A 19362-nucleotide genomic window follows, 5' to 3' on the forward strand; every position below is an offset into this window, starting at 1 on the left:
TTGAATGGGAGTACGTAGTTCACTAAGCATCAAGCTCAGGCACCCTAGCCACTGTGATCTTCTAATTCTAGAATGAAGTCCCAGCCCTTCAACTTACTGAGTAATCCCAGACAGGTTGCTTTCATTCTCTGAACCCCAGTTCTTTTGTTTACAAGAGAAAAATTCATAGGAAAATCTTTGCAGATGCGGATGATGGGCATGTAATATAAAAATGTCATTGTCATTGCTTATTGTTTTGTGGCTGTTACAGAATCTCTTGGAATAGTTATTGGCCATGCCTCATGGTGATTTTGGACCATAGGTCTGGGTCCTCCAAGTGCTGGGAGGGGGAGGCCTCCCTTCTGAGAACAGCATAATTACATTCCTTGTCTGCAGGTATCTGCCACACACTCTGAAAGTTGGGGGGAAGGATGGAAGTTAAAAAGATCTCATGGCAAGCGTTGTGTTAAGTATTTGGGTACATTAGTTCACTTAATCTGTACACCAAGCCTTGCAAAGGGGTATTATTTCTACTGTGACATTTCTTCTCAGGTGATAGGAGCCCTTAGGGAGTCACTTAAAAGAAGGTTAAAAAAAAAAACACTCTCATTTATTTTATTTTTAGATATTTTATTGGATGGTGGGAATTGAAATTTTTAATTACTTTTAATGTTTTGCAGTGCACATAGATGGCTTCTATAATAATTATGTGATTGTTTAAAAATGAACGATGAGTTTAAAAAAGAAAATGTTTGTTGAGTACCTCCAGTGAAGCAGGTCCTGTTTTAGATACTTGGTCCCATCAATGAACAAAGCAGGCACGGATCTTGCCCTTCTTGGACTATGTCCCAGCATGAAGGGAGACAGTATAAATAATGCACATAACAAATGTGTCATTAGGATATTAGACACTAGCAAGAATATGGAAAAAAAGAAAAAAATAGAGCAGAGTAAGAGGAATTAGGAGTATTTGAAGGTGGATGGGTCTCCTTGTAGTGTTAAGTTGAATAAATAGCTAGAGGCTCACTGAGGAAAGATGGCATCTCCCAGAGGAAGTAGCTGATGCAAAGGCCCTAGGGAGGGAGTGTAGCTGGTGCGTGCCAGGACAGAGTAAGTGGGAGGCAGAGTGATGGGAGGGAATTTGGAGAGGCAATGTCAGGTCCAGAGGAAATCATGACATCTCCATTGGTTAGATACTGTCTTGGTCCATTTTCTGCTGCTATAACAGAATACGTGAGACTAGGTGGTTTATAAAGGACAGGAATTTCTTTGGCTCCTGGTTCTGAAGGCTGAGAAGACCGAGAGTGTGGTCTTCATGCTGATCATCTGATGGAGGAAGGTGGAAGAGCAACAGAGGGCAAAAGCAAGAGCAGGTCAAACTTGCTTTTCTAGTAGATACATTTTTGCACGACTAACCCAATGCCGTGATAGGGACGTGGCCCAGTCAGCTCTCATTAAGCCCCACTCCCAACACTGTTGCATTCAGAATTAAGTTTCCAACAGGAATTCTGGGGTTCACATGCAAACTATGGCAGATACACAAGAGAAGTTTCCTTCTTCCCTACCTGGTTTACTCTAGGTGTGTTTTCTCTGTGGTGAACACACACACACACACACACACACACACACACACACACACACACACCCATACTAAGTAAATTAGACCTGCATCACCACACTGGTTTGCTAGGCTGCCATCACAATGTACCAGGAACCACGTGGTCACAACAGAATTGTATTATTTCACGGTTCTGAAGGCAAGTCCAAAATCAAGTTAGGGCCATGATCCCTTTGAGACAGAGGCGGGGATCCTTCCCTACTTCTTCCTGACTTCTGGTGGCGCCTGGCAGTCCCTGGTGCTCCTCAGCTGGCAGCTGGGTCACTCGAACATCTGCCTGTGTTGTCACGGGGCTCCTCTGCTGGGTCTGTGTCTTCAGTGGTCATTTCCCTCTTCCTGTATGGGCACCCACATGTGGGGGTAAGGGCTCACGCCCTTCCAGTGACACCTCGTCTTAACTCATTACAACTGCAATGACCTTATGTCCAAGCAGGGTCCCTTTCTGTGGAACAGGGGATCAGGACCTCAGCATATCTTTTCGGGAGCCATAATTAAACCCACCATAGTCATCCTAAACACTTAATAGAGATTCCCATTCCCGTCTTCTAAGTGGGGAAACCGGCTCAGACAGTGCAAATGACTGGCTGAAGGCCAGAGTCAGCAATCCAAAAAAGCCAGATCAAAATGACCCTGAGCCACGTGCCGCGTGACTGAGATATAAGGATGGAGCTGACGGGGAGCTGCCCAGGACTGGGGCGGGAGTTGCACCCAGTCAGGATTGTAGTCCCATCGGTGTGGCCCAGCGCTCCCACCCAAGGAGTCCGGTCTGCCTCCCACTCCCACCTTGCCTGTTTCATCTCAAAGCCTGAGAAACATAGGAAACAGATGCTTCTTTTCTCTTTTAGGACTTTTTCCAGGAAATAATACTGCAATTAATTTATGTGGCTTTTAGAACATTTTGTGACAAGAATACATTTTCCCCCCCTCACATAACATGGGGAAAAAAATTGTGTGTGTGTGTGTGCGCGCGCGCACGCGTGCAAAGCTCACTGAGATGGCTGGCTTATTATATAAAAAAGATAAATTTTGCTTTTCATTACATTTAAAGACACCTTGTAAATATGAAGCTTGCCTGGCCATTTGTGAGTCTGAACCAACACCAGAGCCCTATTTTAGACACAGTGTTGAGAGGTACACCTGAGAAGAAGAAGGACACATCAGAACAGAACGCAACAGTGCCCATGCCTGTGAGGACACACAGCCCTCAAGTGACATCCCTGGCTGGGCTGACTGTGAACGAAGTGACCCAAGGCGGTCGTGCTGGTACAATGTCTAAATCCTGGTCAAGGAAAGCCAGCACGCAGATCTGAGTGTTCATTCTGGGAGGCGAGATAAAGCTGCAATAGGAAGAAAATATCCCAAGGTCAAGAGCAGAAAGAGTAGAGATGCACCAAGAAGCTGATCTGAGGCAAGGTGAACGCCTGAGGCGCTGGTGGGTGAGGGCTAGGGAGGCCTGTCTGTCCAGGGCACCGAAGCCACGATGGGTGTGGACAGGGCAGGTGGCGGACAAGCCTAGTCTGCCTCTCCTGAGTGGGTCGTGGTTTCCTTTCAAGATCCCTTCTTGTCACCTCTGTCCTAAATGTGTTTTGATGCCCCTTAAGCTACAGGGCTTCTTCCCTGAACGGCAGCCTGCTTTGGATCTCTGTGTTGAAGCCTGTTTTCTTCTAAGTATAAAATGGTCAAAAAGAGAAACGCTGCTTCTTTTCCAAAGATCTTTCTGCTCTCTGTTAATATTGATTTGCTTTGATCCTGAAAGCGTGTGGAAATTGCCCCCTTTCGTATCCTCCCACCCCAGTTTGCTGCTCCCTGTAGCCGGCTAGACCATGCAGGCCTGTCAGGCTTCGTCAGGTGAACACAGGCCTATTCAGTTGGCTTCGGGTGATCCAGCCAGCAGTTGGTCACTGTACATCAACAGTTGCTGTTCCTGCCACTACTAATGCTGACTGTGAAGTTAGACTGTGTGGCCAAACAAATCAGGGGTCACTGGTTTGAATTACTTCTGTGCTACAGACATCTGGGAAATACTGTGCTTTTCACACACAGAAAGGTCAAAAGGTGACAAATACTAGAATTGAGAGACCTCCTTAATCCCTCTTCGCTCTGTGGAATGGGAACAAAATCCTCCCCTTGTTACCCAGTGGTGTTAGACTGTTTTTTTTTTTTTTATTGGTTGTTCAAAACATTACAAAGCTCATGATATATCATCTTTCATACATTTGACTCAATTGGGTTATGAACTCCCATTTTTACCCCAAATACAAATTACAGAATCACATCGGTAACACACTCACGATTTTACATAATGGCATATTAGTGACTGTTGTATTCTGCTACCTTTCCTATCCCCTACTATCCCCCCTCCCCTCCCCTCCCCTCCCATCTTCCCTCTCTACCTCATCTGCTGTTGTTCAATTCTCTCCCTTGTTTCCCCCCCTTCCCCTCACAACCTCTTATATGTAATTTTGTGTAACGTTGAGGGTCTCCTACCATTTCCATATGCTTTCCCTTCTCTCTCCCTTTCTCTCCCCCCACTTGTCTCTGTTTAATGTTAATCTTTTCCCAATGCTCTTCCTCCCTGTTCTGTTCTTAGTTGCTCTCTTTATATCAAAGAAGACATTTGGCATTTGTTTTTTAAGGATTGGCTAGCTTCGCTTAGCATAATCTGTTCTAATGCCATCCATTTCCCTGCAAATTCTATGATTTTGTCATTTTTTAGTGCTGTGTAATACTCCATTGTGTATAGATGTCACATTTTTTTTATCCATTCATCTATTGAAGGACATCTAGATTGGTTCCACAGTCTAGCTATTGTGAATTGTGCTGCTATGAACATCGGTGTGGCAGTATCCCTATAGTACGCTCTTTTAAGATCCTCAGGGAGTAGTCCGAGAAGGGCGATACCTGGGTCAAATGGTGGATCCATTCCCAGCTTTCCCAGGAATCTCCATACTGCTTTCCAAATTGGCCTCACCAATTTGCAGTCCCACCAGCAGTGTACAAGTGTACCCTTTTCCCCACATCCTCGCCAGCACTTGTTGTTTGACTTCATAATGGCTGCCAATCTTACTGGAGTGAGATGGTATCTTAGGGTGGTTTTGATTTGCATTTCTCTGACGGCTAGAGATGGTGGGCATTTTTTCATGTACTTGTTGATTGATTGTATGTCCTCCTCTGTGAAGTGTCTGTTCAGGTCCTTGGCCCATTTATTGATTGGGTTATTTGTTATCTTATTGTTTAATTTTTTGAGTTCTTTGTATATTCTGGATATTAGGGCTCTATCTGAAGTGTGAGGAGTAAAGATTTGTTCCCAGGATGTAGGCTCCCTATTTACTTCTCTTATTGTTTCTCTTGCTGTGAAAAAACTTTTTAGTTTAAGTAAGTCCCATTTGTTGATTCTTGCCATTAACTCTTGTGCTATGGGTGTCCTATTGAGGAATTTGGAGCCCGACCAAATTCGTAGCCAACTTTTTCTTCTATCAGATGCAGTGTCTCTGATTTGATATCAAGCTCCTTGATCCATTTTGAGTTAACTTTTGTGCATGGTGAGAGAAAGGGATTCAGTTTCATTTTGTTGCATATGGATTTCCAGTTTTCCCAGCACCATTTGTTGAAGATGCTATCCTTCCTCCATTGCATGCTTTTAGCCCCTTTATCAAATATAAGATAGTTGTAACTTTAATAGTTGGATTAGTCTCTGTGTCCTCTATTCTGTACCATTGGTCCACCCGACTATTTTGATACCAGTACCATGCTGTTTTTGTTACTATTGCTCTGTAATATAGTTTGAAATCTGGTATCACTATACCTCCAGATTCACACTTCCTGCTTAGAATTGCTTTTGCTATTCTGGGCCTTTTGTTTTTCCATATGAATTTCATGATTGTTTTATCTATTTCTACAAGAAATGCTGTTGGGATTTTGATTGGCATTGCATTGAACTTATAGAGAACTTTTGGTAATATCGCCATTTTGATGATGTTAGTTCTGCCTATCCATGAACAGGGTATATCTTTCCATCTTCTAAGATCTTCTTCTCTCTCTCTCTCTTTAGAGTTCTGTAGTTTTCATTGTATAAGTCTTCCACTTCTTTTGTTAGGTTGATTCCCAAGTATCTTATTTTCTTTGAGGATATTGTGAATTGAGTGGTTTTCTTCATTTCCAATTCAGAAGTTTTGTTGCTGATATACTGGAATGCCTTTGATTTATGCGTGTTGATTTTATATCCTGCCATTTTGCTGAATTCATTTATTAACTCTAGCAGTTTCTTTGTAGACCCTTTTGGGTCTGTTAAATATATTATCATGTCATCCGCAAATAGTGATAATTTAAGTTCTTCTTTTCCTATTTTTATGCCTTTAATTTCTTTTGTCTGTCTAATTGCTCTGTCTAGTATTTCAAGAACTAAATTGGATAGAAGTGGTGATAGAGGGCATCCCTGTCTTGTTCCAGATTTTAGAGGGAATGCCTTCAGTTTTTCTCCATTTAGGATGATGCTAGCCTGAGGCTTAGCATAGATTGCTTTTACCATGTTGAGGTAAGTTCCTGTTATCCCTAGTTCTTCTAGTGTTTTGAACATAAAGGGATGCTGTACTTTGTCGAATGCTTTTTCTACATCTATCGAGATGATCATATGGTTCTTGTCTTTAAGTCTATTGATGTGGTGAATAGCATTTATTGATTTCCGTATATTGAACCAGCCTTGCATCCCAGGGATGAATCCTAGTTGATCATGATGCACAATTTTTTGATATGCTTTTGTATTCGATTTGCCAGGATTTTATTGAGAATTTTTGCATCCAAGTTCATTAGAGATATTGGTCTGTAGTTTTCTTTCTTTGAAGTGTCTTTGTCTGGTTTGGGGATCAGGGTGATGTTGGCCTCATAGAATGATTTTGGAAGAACTCCTTCTTTTTCTATTTCTTGAAATAGCTTGAAAAGTATTGGTATTAATTCTTCTTTGAAGGTTTTGTAGAACTCCGCTGTATACCCATCCGGTCCAGGGCTTTTTTTTGGTTGGTAGTTTTCTGATGGCTTCTTCTATTTCTTCCTTTGCTATTGGTCTGTTTAAATTGTGTGTGTCTTCCTGACTCAATCTAGGCAGATCGTATGACTTAAGAAATTTATCGATATCTTCACTATCTTCTATTTTATTGGAATATAGGGTTTCAAAATACTTTCTAATTATCTTCTGTATTTCTGTGTCTGTTGTGATATTGCCTTTTTCATCCCATATGTTAGTAATTTGAGTTCTCTTCTTCTCTTCGTTAGCATGGCTAAGGGCCTGTCGATCTTATTTATTTTTTCAAAGAACCAACTTTTAGTTTTTTCAATGTTTTTTTTTTGTTTCAATTTCATTGATTTCTGCTCTAATTTTAATTATTTCTTGTCTTCTACTACATTTGCTGTTGTTTTTCTCTTATTTTTCTAGGTTTTTGAGGTGTAGTGTGAGTTCATTTATTTGTTGGTTTTTTCTTTTCTTTTTTTTTTTTTGAGGAAAGAACTCCAAGAAATGAATTTCCCTCTTAAAACTGCTTTCATTGTGTCCCATAGATTCCGGTATGTTGTATCTGTATTATCATTTGTCTCTAAGAATTTTTTTTATCTCCTCCTTTATGTCTTCTGTAACCCATTGATCATTCAGTAACATATTGTTCATTTTCCATGTGGTGCAGGATTTTTCCTTCCTTCTTTTATCATTGATTTCCAGTTTCATTCCATTATGATCAGATATGGTGCATGGTATTATCTCCACGCCTTTATATTTACTAAGAGTCGCCTTATGGCATAATATACGGTCTATCTTTGAGTAGGATCCATGTACTGCTGAGAAGAACGTGTATCCACTTGATGATGGTTGGTATATTCTATATATGTCGGTTAAGTCTAGGTTATTGATTGTGCTATTGAGTTCTATAGTTTCTTTATTCAGCTTTTGTCTAGAGGATCTGTCTAATGGCGAGAGCGGTGTGTTGAAGTCACCCATAATTATTGTGTTGTAGTCTATTTGACTCTTGAACTTGAGGAGAGTTTGTTTTATGAACGTTTTAGCACTATTGTTTGGTGCATACAAATTGATAATTGTTATGTCTTGTTGGTGAATGGTTCCTTTTAACAGTATATAGTGTCCTTCTTTATCCCTTTTGATTAACTTAGGTTTGAAGTTGATTTTATTTGATATGAGTATGGCCACTCCTGCTTGCTTCCGAGGGCCATGTGAGTGGTATGATTTTTCCCAACCTTTTACCTTCAGCCTGTGTATGTCTTTTCCTATCATATGAGTCTCCTGAAGGCATATTCCTTTCCATCTGAGTTAGGTATGCCTTGAGTTCTTTGCCTATCCCTGTTTCTGATGCTTCTAGGTCCTCCTGTAGATTTAAGTTGTCCTGCATTGTTTGTGATCCTTTTTTTCCTTGTTTTTCATGATGTTCACGTTACTTTCCAGCTCTATTTGATTCCTGTGTTTCTGCTCTCTTCTATAGATTTGTTTTGGTTTTGTATATCTCTGTTGTCTCTCCTTTGTGGTGGTAGACTATGCATGCTAACGTGGATTCCGCTGGGAAGGAATTCCAGTGACGTCACCTCTCTGCTATGGTGGCCCCAGGCTCCTTGCTGGGGTGTCTGAATGGGGGGGCGGGGACTGGACTGTCTCTGGTTGGTTTCAGCTCCCGGTCGCCGGCGGGTGGGCGTTCTCCAGCCGCCCAGTCACGCGGGCAGCGGGTGGGCTGTCGCCGGCGGGCATGCGGTCTCCAGCTGCCCAGTCATGAGGGCCTGGCCTCTAGTCCCCTGGTTTCTCCTGTTAGTCCTGGTTTCTCTCGATAGACCAAATTTCCCCTGAGTGATGCCTCTCGGCAGTTCAAACTATACTCTGGGCCTGCTGTTTGTTGGGTGTGGAGGGTGGCTATTGGGAACCCTGGCACTCTATTGTTTTGATTTTTTCCGCTTGCCCCTCCCCCAGCGCTGGCAAGACAAGTTTCATTTTCGCCGCTGATGGGAGGGGGAGTTGAAGGTCAGGTGTCTCTAGTTTTACTCGTGTCTTTATGAAGGCTCGATCTGATAATCCCTCCCCCGGAAAGCCTAGGAGAGATTTTATGCAAATTCCCCGCTGTATGGGAGATGAACTGAGTAACACCACCTGTTTTATTGTTGCAATCTGTCAGAGAGTGGCGGTGGTTACTTCAGCTCTCCAAGATGGTGGCCGCTGGTTTCCTTGGTGGAGTTTCCGTTGTGAGGGATAGAACTGTACCGCTTCCTTCCCCGTCTGAAATCCCGAACTCAGCCCGGGGCTCAGTGAGGGCTAAGCCGGCAGGATTCCACAGAATCCGCAGCAACATTTCTCTCTGCTTGCTGGCCGCTTCTCGGCGGCGCCGTTTTATTGTTGCAATCTGTCGGAGAGTCGGTGTTAGATTGTTGATCAATGGAAAACGACGAGTCTTTTAATTATAAAACATTTTTTAATTATTCAGGTGAAATCCACGTAACGTCAAATCAGTCATTTAAAGCGGACAGTTTGGTGGCATTGAGTACATTCACAGGGTTGTACAACCATCACCGCTGTCTCATTCCAGAACATTCCCATTCCTGGACAAAAGACCATACCCTTCTAACAGTTATTCCCATTTCTTCCCCTTCTCAGCTCCTAGAAACCACCCATCTGCTTTTGGAATTTTCCTATCAATTTATCTGTTCTAGATATTTCATGTGAATGGAATTATCCTTAGGTGGCCTTCTGTGTCTGGTAAAACATTTATTTCTAATTGCAAATCACCTACTGTTTTTTTAGTATCATTATGTGAGGAGAGTTGGGGTGCTATGGGAATGTTAATTTCTTTCTAATTGAAGAAAACCCCTTCAGGAGTATCTGCTCCCCTTTTACGGTTTAATGAGACAAAGAGCGGTTTGGAATTAAGTGACTTAAAATGTGACGATATAGAGAATTTGACTTTTCCTTAGTTCATTTCACGTGGGGCTCAATCCCATCCGGTGTTTTGCCCCAAACCCTGACTCGCACCATTGTTCCAGTGGTCTGAACTCCAGTGGATCCCATCATACAAATGAACCTGTAACTGATATTTTGGCATTGGGATAGCTAGAGATTATATTGCTAGTCTAAGCAACAAAGCATAGTCTCTCCCAAGGGAGTTAGATGATACCAGTCGTTGAAGATGAAAATTTGAGGCATACTTGACACTGTCATCTCCTGGGGGTGCTGATCCCTGGTCCCTCCTCCCGGCTCTCCTGGGTGAAACTGCTCTGGGAGGGCTCAGGGATGCAGACGGAGGCTTGGAATGTGATTCCTCTCCCCATCTGCCCTACGTAACCTAAGACTGCTGCACAGCCGAAGCTGGCAGAGAATTGGGAGAATGGATGTTGCACAAGGTTCTGAGGGCAACGAAATTCCTGTTAAATGCTTCTGTGGTGGCAGAAGAGCCTCTGGTACTGTAGAGGCAAAGAACTAGGTTGATGTAGTTCGCGCTTGTGGCCCCGCGAGGGCAACCTCAGCAAGCCTCTTCTGTAGACCTCCAGGGAGGACAGTGTGATTCCCAGGCACCTGAGGACCACAGCTAAATGCCAGGCGAGTGCTGGCTTGTCTCCATCTGATGGTGATTGTCATGCTGTGTGTTACCTGCTAGGTAGGACTGAATCATGACTCTCTGCTCCAAAAGATCTCTTCCAAGAACCCGAAAATCCCGCCTTCAGAGTAACCAGCAGGCATACTGTGACTCCTCTCCCCACCTCCTGCTTCTCTTCTTCTGTAACAATCTGGAGCTTCTTAGGGGCCAGACCCTGTGAAGGACTAAGGAGGAAATAAGACCCTCCGTCCAGGAGTTCATGGTCACCCCCTTGGCTGCATCCTCCTGTTCTGCCCTTCCAGAGATCTCTAAGTCGTTGGGTGCTGCCTGTCTCTCACTGTGAGATGCCAGCCTTCCTAAGGCTAGAGTCCTTCCGGCCTTTGAGCATGGCCCTAGCAGATGCTTAGGGCAATGCAATGTCAACAGGGAACTTCACTGAACTGAATTCAGATATGTAAACAGATAACAGGATAAAATGTGATGAGTGATATTTGAGAGAGTTTTGCACAGAGTGCGGGAGAGCACAAAGGGCAAAGTAAACAACTGCCCCAGGGAGCCAGGGCTTCCCAGAGGTGTCACCCGAGCCCTCCTGAAAGAAGAGAAGGTGTTTGCCAGACTAGCAGGAGGGGAGGGGCACAGCCTCCAGAGGTCATGCTTTGTGAACAGGCTCCTTGGGAGGGGGGCCTTGGGTCCTCTAAATCCTGCCTTTGCTTTCCTCAGTGTAACTTTAGAAAATAGCTGCTTAATTCGCCAGAAGCTTTGGCTTAAGCCTAGGGACAGAAAACGGTAGGCTTAGTTCCTCTAGGAGCTAGAAGCCAGAAAAAGAAAAAAAAAAGAAAAGAAAATTGGTTGAGTCTCTTACCTCTAAAATGCCACCTATTTTATATTTAAATAAACAAATATAAATAAAAATATATTTCTTTCTCTACATTGGCCCAAGTGTAGCCAAGATGTCACTTCCATGATCCTTTTACCATTTGAACAAATATGCCAAATGCCTCCCACGGAAAAGGTGAAAAGGCATTGTTCTGGATTCTAGGCTTACGAAAACAAACATTAAGGTAGGTTTTGTTCCCATCAACATAAAACTAAAGTCAGCATAGAAATGGTCCTCCATACCAGAGCAGAATCTTTCAGTGATATACATACACACAAAATAAATATTGCGCTTTGAAATAAACACGCTCTATTCTGAACTAAATTTCAAAGGCCTAAGTAACAGTGAAGAAGGCTATATTTCTCTTGACTAGGGGATCTCCAAGGAAAAGGAAAAAGCATCTAAGCCTTATAGGACACACGTCTAAACTTTATAGGGCTGATGCATGCCTGAAATCCCAGCAATGGGGAGGCTGAGGCAGGAGGATCACAAGGTCAAGGCCTGAACATGTTAGTAAGACCCTGTCTCAACAACAAACAAAAATAAAAAGGACTGGGGATGTGGGTCAGTGGTAAAATGCCCCCATGTTCAATCCCCAGTACCCCTACTCCAAAGAAAGTATTATACAATCTCAGAAAGTTTACTCCATGCAGAAAAAATATCCTCAAAGGGAGAATTTAAGACAGAACTTAAGTTTTATATTAAAAGTATCGTTATAAATATTTATATTTTTAAAAAGCATATATATTTATGCATCTTTTTTCTTTTTGTGATAAATGTCAGTCTTTTACTAGAACTGGAACCCCAACTTTAATTTGTTATTACTGCACAGATGAGAATGGGGTTTACCAAGGCTTGAGGGGTCCCCCCCTTGTGGGAAGCAACTCAGTCCTTGATTTGGGTGATATCTGCTTGCTCCCTCATCTCCCAGCTCGGAATGCCCTTCCTCTCTTCTCACCTGTCTCTTCTGGTCAAAGCATCTCTGTCCTAAAAGAAAACATTTGAATGCCATCTCCTCACAGTTTATCCTCTGACTCCTCCCCTCCCAGAAATGACACCCCCACACACAGTGAACTCCCACAGCGGTTCATTCACCTCTGCCTAACCACCATCTGTCTGTCTGTCCCTCTGTCATAGGCAGAGTTTAAGCTCTATGTAGTTCACAATTTCTGGTAAATATCATATGTCCTACTAAATGACAGTCTCCTATGTCATGCCCTCTGCCCTTGTCCCAGGACCTATCACAGTATTCAGTCATAAAGGACACTTGGACATGATTCAGTGAATGAGCCAGTTCCCCTCTAGGTAAATGCTCACAGGAATACCTGCACCTCTTTGTGCCACCACCGTCCACGAAATAACTCCTTAAACCTTTGTTTCTCAGAGTGAATTCCATGCTTCTAAAGAAAGGCTTAAGGAGTATTCTTTAAACTGTCTATGGTTAAATACTTTGGAGGAAATTAGGATGTCAACAAAGTTCAGCAGGGTTCTTCCTTGAAAGACTTCTTCAGGTATAGACATTCGCAAGATGATCCTGGGGATATTGTTTCCCAAATCGTATGTCCACAGAAACCTTGATAATTTTCCTTGGAATGGTATTAGTTTTCTATGGCTGCTGCAACAAATTACCACAAAGTTACTGGCTTAAAACAACAAAAACTGTAGTTGAAGAGGTCAGTGGTCTCAAGTGAGTCTGCAGGGCTGGCTGCTTCCTGGGGACAGACTCCCTTCGCTTGCCTCGTCTGTGCTCTGGAGGCTGCCTGCTTTCCTGGGCTTGTCTCCGCTTCCTCTTCTTCAAAGACAGCCAAGTAGCATCTTCCAGTGCCTCTCCCTCCCTCTGTGACCTGTCTTCCCATCATCCATCTCCTCCTGTGATTCTCACGTCCTTGGTTCTTACTTGTAAAGACCCCATGACTCTGTTGGGGATCCCCAGATCATCCTGGCCCATCTTCCCATCTGAACGCCCCTAACTTCATCCCACCTGCAGAAAATCCCTTTTGCCTTGTAAGAGAACATTGTCACATGTACCAGGGCTTTAAAAGTGGACGTGGGTGGGCGCAGTTATTTCACCTGCCCCAGGTCACGTGTTCTTGAGCAGCTCTGCCAGCACAGAGGGGACAAGGGACCGTTCCTCAAGGGAAGCACCACAGCCACCATTTGGGAGGCTCTTCCTAAGGGAAAATGAATTCTCAGTGGTGGAACCGCCAGTTCCCATCTGTGCTCTACAACCCTGGATAAACTGTAGGCTGTTCAGAGAGCAAGCTCAGCAGGGACAGCCAGAAAGACCACTGAAGGCCTCTTCTATGACAAATTCCAAGATCTTTTCACACTCAAATAAATGTGAGCTTATTATATGTTGAAAGAAGCAAAACTCATTGCTCTGGTAAGTTTACTCTCTGTTTAAGAAAGTGCCGTGCGGGTTTTAACTATGAGCCGTGGCACAGCCATTACCTACAGATTTCAGCAACCGCTGGCCAATTTTGCAGTCACAAGTTGGGCATCATGTACTCGTGAAGTAGGAGCACAGTGTAGGAGGAGGTTCATCATGTGCCTCATGTGGGAGGAGGTTGACCACGAGGAAAAGTGGAGAGATGAAAAAAGACCCAGGTAACCTAAGAAAAATATTCGACTTCAAATAAGTAAAATGAGAAGATTTCCTGATCTTATTAGCAAAGTGAGCTTTTTTTCCCTACAAAATGGAGGCATGAAAGATATTTGAAGATAGAGGGGAGTGGCATAGGATTCATTAATATCAGCCTCTCTTCACTCCAGATGATCCTAGAGCACAGGACTTTGTTTCTTTTTGTGCAAACCAGTGTCCGATTCATCTTTGAGAGCCCAACATATTGTTAGGATATTTCTATGTTTGTTGGGCTCCCAGGAGGATGATTGCAGTTAGGCCCTTTCTGAATATCACCGTAACTGCTGGGCGCTGTGTGCACACCTGTAATCCTAGCGGCTTGGGAGGCTGAGGCAGGAGGATTGTGAGTTCAAAGCCAGCTTCAGGAAAAATGAGGCACTAAGCAACTCAGTGAGACCCTGTCTCTACATAAAATACAAAATAGGGCTGGGGATGTGGCTCAGTGGTCAAATGCCCCTGAGTTCAATCCCTGGTACCAAAACAACAATCCATCAATCAATAAATGTAATACCAAAAGAAAGGGTATGTGGGAAATAAAGATCAAATGTATGCTGTGAAGCAGACTTTTAAAAATTTCAAAGGACACATCTAGAGATTTTCTTCATTCCCAAATTGTTCATTTCACTGCAGTGTATGATTTCTCTCCCCAGAGATGCAGTATGAATGGAGAATAACACACGTATACTGATTCAGCTGTTGATATTGAGTTCTGAGAATCATTCTTCAACAAAATTGTAAATTGCTACTTCTCCTTTGCCTGGTATTATACGTATATAATCTCAGGGACTCACTTTTCACGTAGTCAAATTGGCATACACTAAATCAAAGTATGCTTATAGGCAACTATACTTTATTTAGAAAATTAGGAAAAAGTGATGTCCGTCCTTCCTCCCTCCCTCCCTTCCTCCCTTCCTCCCTTCCTCCCTCCCTCCCTCCCTCCCTCCCTCCCTCCCTCCCTCCCTTCCTTCCTTCCTTCCTTCCTTCCTTCCTTCCTTCCTTCCTTCCTTCCTTCCTTTCTTTTCCAGCACTGAAGCATCCTCCAGTGTGTCTTTGTTGAGAATGTGAATTTGCTAGGGTAAGCTATGACTTATACTCTGTTTGCATAGGTTGATATCATAGACCTTTGGGCAGTCAGTAGGTAATTGATGACTTGAATTAGATGGGAAAATACACCAATTTGAGCACCATAAAAATCAGTGTGGTTAGACATAAAATGAATAAAAACGGTCTCATACATAGTGATCTATCTTGATATATTTTCCCATCTCTTTACTAACATTCCATGATTAGATGGGTAGATTGCAAAAGGCAAAGTCCCAGGCATTATTTGCATTATACAGTGGTAATACATTTTACAAAGGAGAACGTGGGACTGATTTCAGACCAAACCAACAGAGGGCATTTGTAAGTCAAGCCCAGAAAATTATATCCAAAAGCAATATCGTGCCATTCACAGCAATCTGGCGGTGCTAACGAAAACAGCAACAAAAGTAGCAAAGCCTCAAAATATCCAATTCTTCAGTGATGATGGGATTTTTAAGGTTAGCAAATCCAGAGTAATACAGCTAAAAAGAAACACAAAATGAATCAAAATTGAACAGGAAAACATTAATATTATACCATGTTTCAGAGTCAGGCAAAAATGAAAAGTAAAACCATAAAACCAGAGTGCTATGGTCTGAATATTTGAGCCCCCCACTCCCTAAATTCCTGTGTTAAAATCCTAACTTCCAAGGTGATGGTGTTAGCTGTCCAGGCTTGGTGAATAGGTGATGAGGGAAGAGCCTTTATGAGGGAAATTCGTGTCCTTATAAAAGATGCCTCAGAGATCCAGGTAGGCCCTTGCATCACACGAGGACACAACTAGAAGGTGCCATCAGTGAACCAGAAAGTGGGTCCTCCCCGGACCCTGAATCTGCTGCAGCCCTGTCTGGCTTCTCAGTCACCAGCACTGTGAGAAATAAATTCTGGTTGTTTGTGAGCCACCAGCCTATGGTATTTTGTTATAGCAGCCTGATTGGACTGAGACACATGGGAAATACAGTTCTCTGAAAGTGGATTCACCCCTTGCAGTAATTTAAACCTCTTGATGGTCTGGCCAATTCCAAATGAAGAGATGACATTCCGGTGGACGCTGTTCAGTTGTCATAGCAATAAGTTCAATAACATTAAGGGTGGAAACAATAAACTTAGGACTTTTTAAAGAAGAGGCATCTTTTGTAATGTTGATTAAAAAGTGTTTTAAAAAAGTTTTCCGTTTGATGTTTTCTATTTGAGATTTTTTTTGCAGGTGATGTGAGTCCTTTAAAAATAGAAGACCTCAGGGCTGGGGTTGTGGCTCAGTGGTAGTGCACTCATCTGGCATGTGTGAGTCGCTGGGTTCAATCTTCAGCACCACATAAAAATAAATAAATAAAATAAAAGTATTGTGTCCATCTACAATTTAAAAAAAAATATTAAAAAAATAAGACCTTGGAATGGAAGAGATTGAGAAAAATATATTATTATTTTTGGGAAATACTTCATGATGTGATGTTGAAGTAGGGAAACCACTGCTCCAGAATAGGGGAGGGTAGTCAAAACACATATGTATCAATATGTAGAGAAGAGATCACAATTACTTCATGGAAGAATGTTGTATTAACCAGCTGGTCAAAGCTATAGAATTTCCAAAGATCAACAGTTTAAAGCTTATGGAAATGCAGGGAAATGAATGCTTCAGAAAATGGTTGGGGGCTCAGTGGTGGAGTGCTTGCCTACCCTGTGTGAGGCACTGGGTTTGATCTTCAGCACTACATGAAAATAAATAAAACAAATAAAGGTATTGTGTCCATCTACAACTAAAAATATTATTTAAAAAACATGGTTGGTAGTAGAAAAGGTCTAAGAGGTTCGAAGAAATATGATATTATGGTTAGACAATTTTAGGTGATTATCACACCAAGGAGAAAGATGGGTATGATAATAACCTATGGATATGAGATAGAAAACCACATGAAATTTAATTTTCTAAAAAGATAAAACTTAAAACAGAATCACATGAAAACAGGCAATATAGGATGATAAAGATGATCTGTATTAGTTTTTATGTTTCTATAACAAAATACCTGAGACAGGGTACTTCATAAAGAAAAGAAATGAAGGATTAAGGACATAGTGTGAACTTCTGCTCTGCTCTGGTGAAGTCCTCCTTGGCTGTATCACATCATGGCAGATGACATTATGGCTTCAGTGTGTGTGGAGGGAGAGGTCACATGGTGAGAAAGGTCAGGCTTGCTCTTTAACAACAACTTGCTTTCTCAAAAATAATCAGGGTCCCATGAGAGCTACTGTAATCCCTTCTCAGAGCAGTGACCTTATTATTTCTTTCTGGATTTCAGGACTTAGAGAGTCCATCACTTTTAATACTGCCACATTGAAGACCAAGCCTCCAACACATGAACCCCTGAGAGACACACTCAAATGATAGCATTGACCTAATTAATATAAAATTAAATGTTTCAGAGATCATTTTTGCTGGTCGAGGGTATTCTCTTAATAAACAATATCTATGAGAATGAATATCTGCAAAGAATTTTGAGTTATTGGAAAAGAAATTCAGGAACAATAGGAAATGCTACTGTGTTTAGTTTTCTAACTCTGTTCTTTTATCCTGAGGGTGTTAAGAGAAATTATACTATCATAGCAGAATATGCGTCTTTGGGTATTAGAGATCATTTTGAAACATAAGAGTTGAAATGTGAGAGGGCTGGAAATTTGGCAAGATCTATTTTTCTTATGCATGGTTTGGGGATGAAATAGTTTCCTTTAGTGTAAACATTGGTTCTGCTAATAATAAAAAGGACAGTACCCCTTCAACTAATCCTGCTTTTCCTTTTCAGGTATGAGGAATACAATAAATTTCTCCCCCAGGACAAGGGTCAGCAATTTGATGGAGACTTTAATTCAGTGGATGTCCAGTTTCTATAGACTGTGAAAAGCAGTAATAATTTCAGAACTTTATTAAAGGCATCCCTTTGTTTCCTCCTTCTCACCCATTCTGTTAACTATTATCTGCATCGAATAATGAAAGGTAACCGTGCTTGCTTTCAGTCCCCTGGCAGAGGTAGGACAGAGTTGGTAATCAAGTGTGGGACCCATTTATCCCCATTTCCATAAGATTTCTGCTCACAGACTTGCCTGCTGTACTTTTCATTTCAGTAACATTTACCAAAGTCATGACCATGGAGGAAATTAAACTCACAAAGAATGTCCACCATGAGGCTCTGAGTGCCGGGGTTTCAGGTATGGTACAAAGTGGCAGCTCTGAGTTGCACATTAAAGAGACAGAAGCCATCTTTTCCTATTGTTTTTTACTGTGCAGAAATGCCTGGGTTTCCCCATAGGTAACTTGGACCATGACCTTATCCACCTAGGACACAGCAGAGTAGCCAGACATGATCGTCAAGCTGCAGCAGGCAAAGCAATGCCCCCCCTCCCGGCCTCTAAACCGGACTCCTGGGGGGAGCTCTTCCTTCTCAGCACCTATGATTCTCTCTTTACAAAGTCTTGATCTAATTTATCATCTCACAGTGCAAGAAGAAGTAAAAGTAGAAATATAAAGCAACAGTGAGAATTGGACTCACCAACCTAACAGAAGTAGTAAGTTCAAACAGGAAAGAGGCAAGTAGGGCACAGTGGTGCCGCCTGTAATCCCAGGCTTGGGAGGCTGAGGCAGGAGGATGTCAAGTTCAAAGCCAGCCTCAGCAAAAGTGAGTCTCTAAGCAACTCAGTGAGACCCTATCTCCAAATAAAATACAAAATAGGTCTGGGGATGTGGCTCAGTGGCAGAGTCAATTCCCGGAATAAAAAAAAAAAAAAAAAAAAAGAAGAAGAAAAGAAAGAAAGAAAGAAAAGAAAGAAAGAGGCCGAAAACTTACTTTTAAAGGGACAGAAATGTTTCAGGGCATAAAGCCCAGGGAGAGGGACATGCTGTCTTGAATATTTCAGTTTTTCTTCGAGATGTCATTTTATTGCACCTAAGCTTAATGATATTGGCCGAGATATCAAATGCTCAATTCAGTGTGTAATCTAAAAGAGAAATTTCCATTTAAAATGCTTTAGTTTTGAAAAAAAAAAATTGACAGTGAGAGGGATAACATTTACTTAATTTCATCAATACCAGCTAAATTTGTAAGAATTACCCTAATATGTTGTATTAAATAAGAACTAAAATGCATTTTTATTGGTAGTCGTTAGAACATTTTAACTTTAGATTCTGATTTCAACTGTTTTCCCCTGCAAAATTCCTCCCAGTGACTGAGAGGGAACTGGCAATGGTTGGATTTTTTTTTTGTATGTGGTGCTGGGTATTGAACCCAGGGCCTTGTGCATAATGAGGCAAGCACTCTACCAACTGAGCTATATCACCAGCCCCAGTGGCTGGATTTATCTCACCTTTCTTGGCAGGATGAAAGAGAGATGTGTAGAGTAGTTCATTCTTGCTGCTTAATTTCCCACGTGTGATATAATGTTTGCCTTGTTTCAATTTATCTAGTATAGAATTTCTCTTCCTTCGAACAAATAGTAGGTTGAAAATAGCTTGTTGAGATGTCACACTTTTCCCCTTTAGGAAAAGAGAAATCAAAATTAGGATGATGAGAACCAGAGAAGACAGTCCCGCCTTGGCTGAGCCTGG

At 42.1% G+C, this 19362-nt stretch overlaps 1 protein-coding gene across 4 annotated transcripts in view; it reads left to right on the forward strand.

Moving 5' to 3' along the window:
• Nucleotides 1-19362, forward strand: part of Cracd (capping protein inhibiting regulator of actin dynamics) — a 245621-nt gene that overhangs the window by 122083 nt on the left and 104176 nt on the right. The window lies entirely within an intron of this gene.

The sequence above is a fragment of the Ictidomys tridecemlineatus genome, chromosome 9 (genome assembly GCF_052094955.1).
Source record: "Ictidomys tridecemlineatus isolate mIctTri1 chromosome 9, mIctTri1.hap1, whole genome shotgun sequence".
NCBI lineage: Eukaryota > Metazoa > Chordata > Mammalia > Rodentia > Sciuridae > Ictidomys > Ictidomys tridecemlineatus.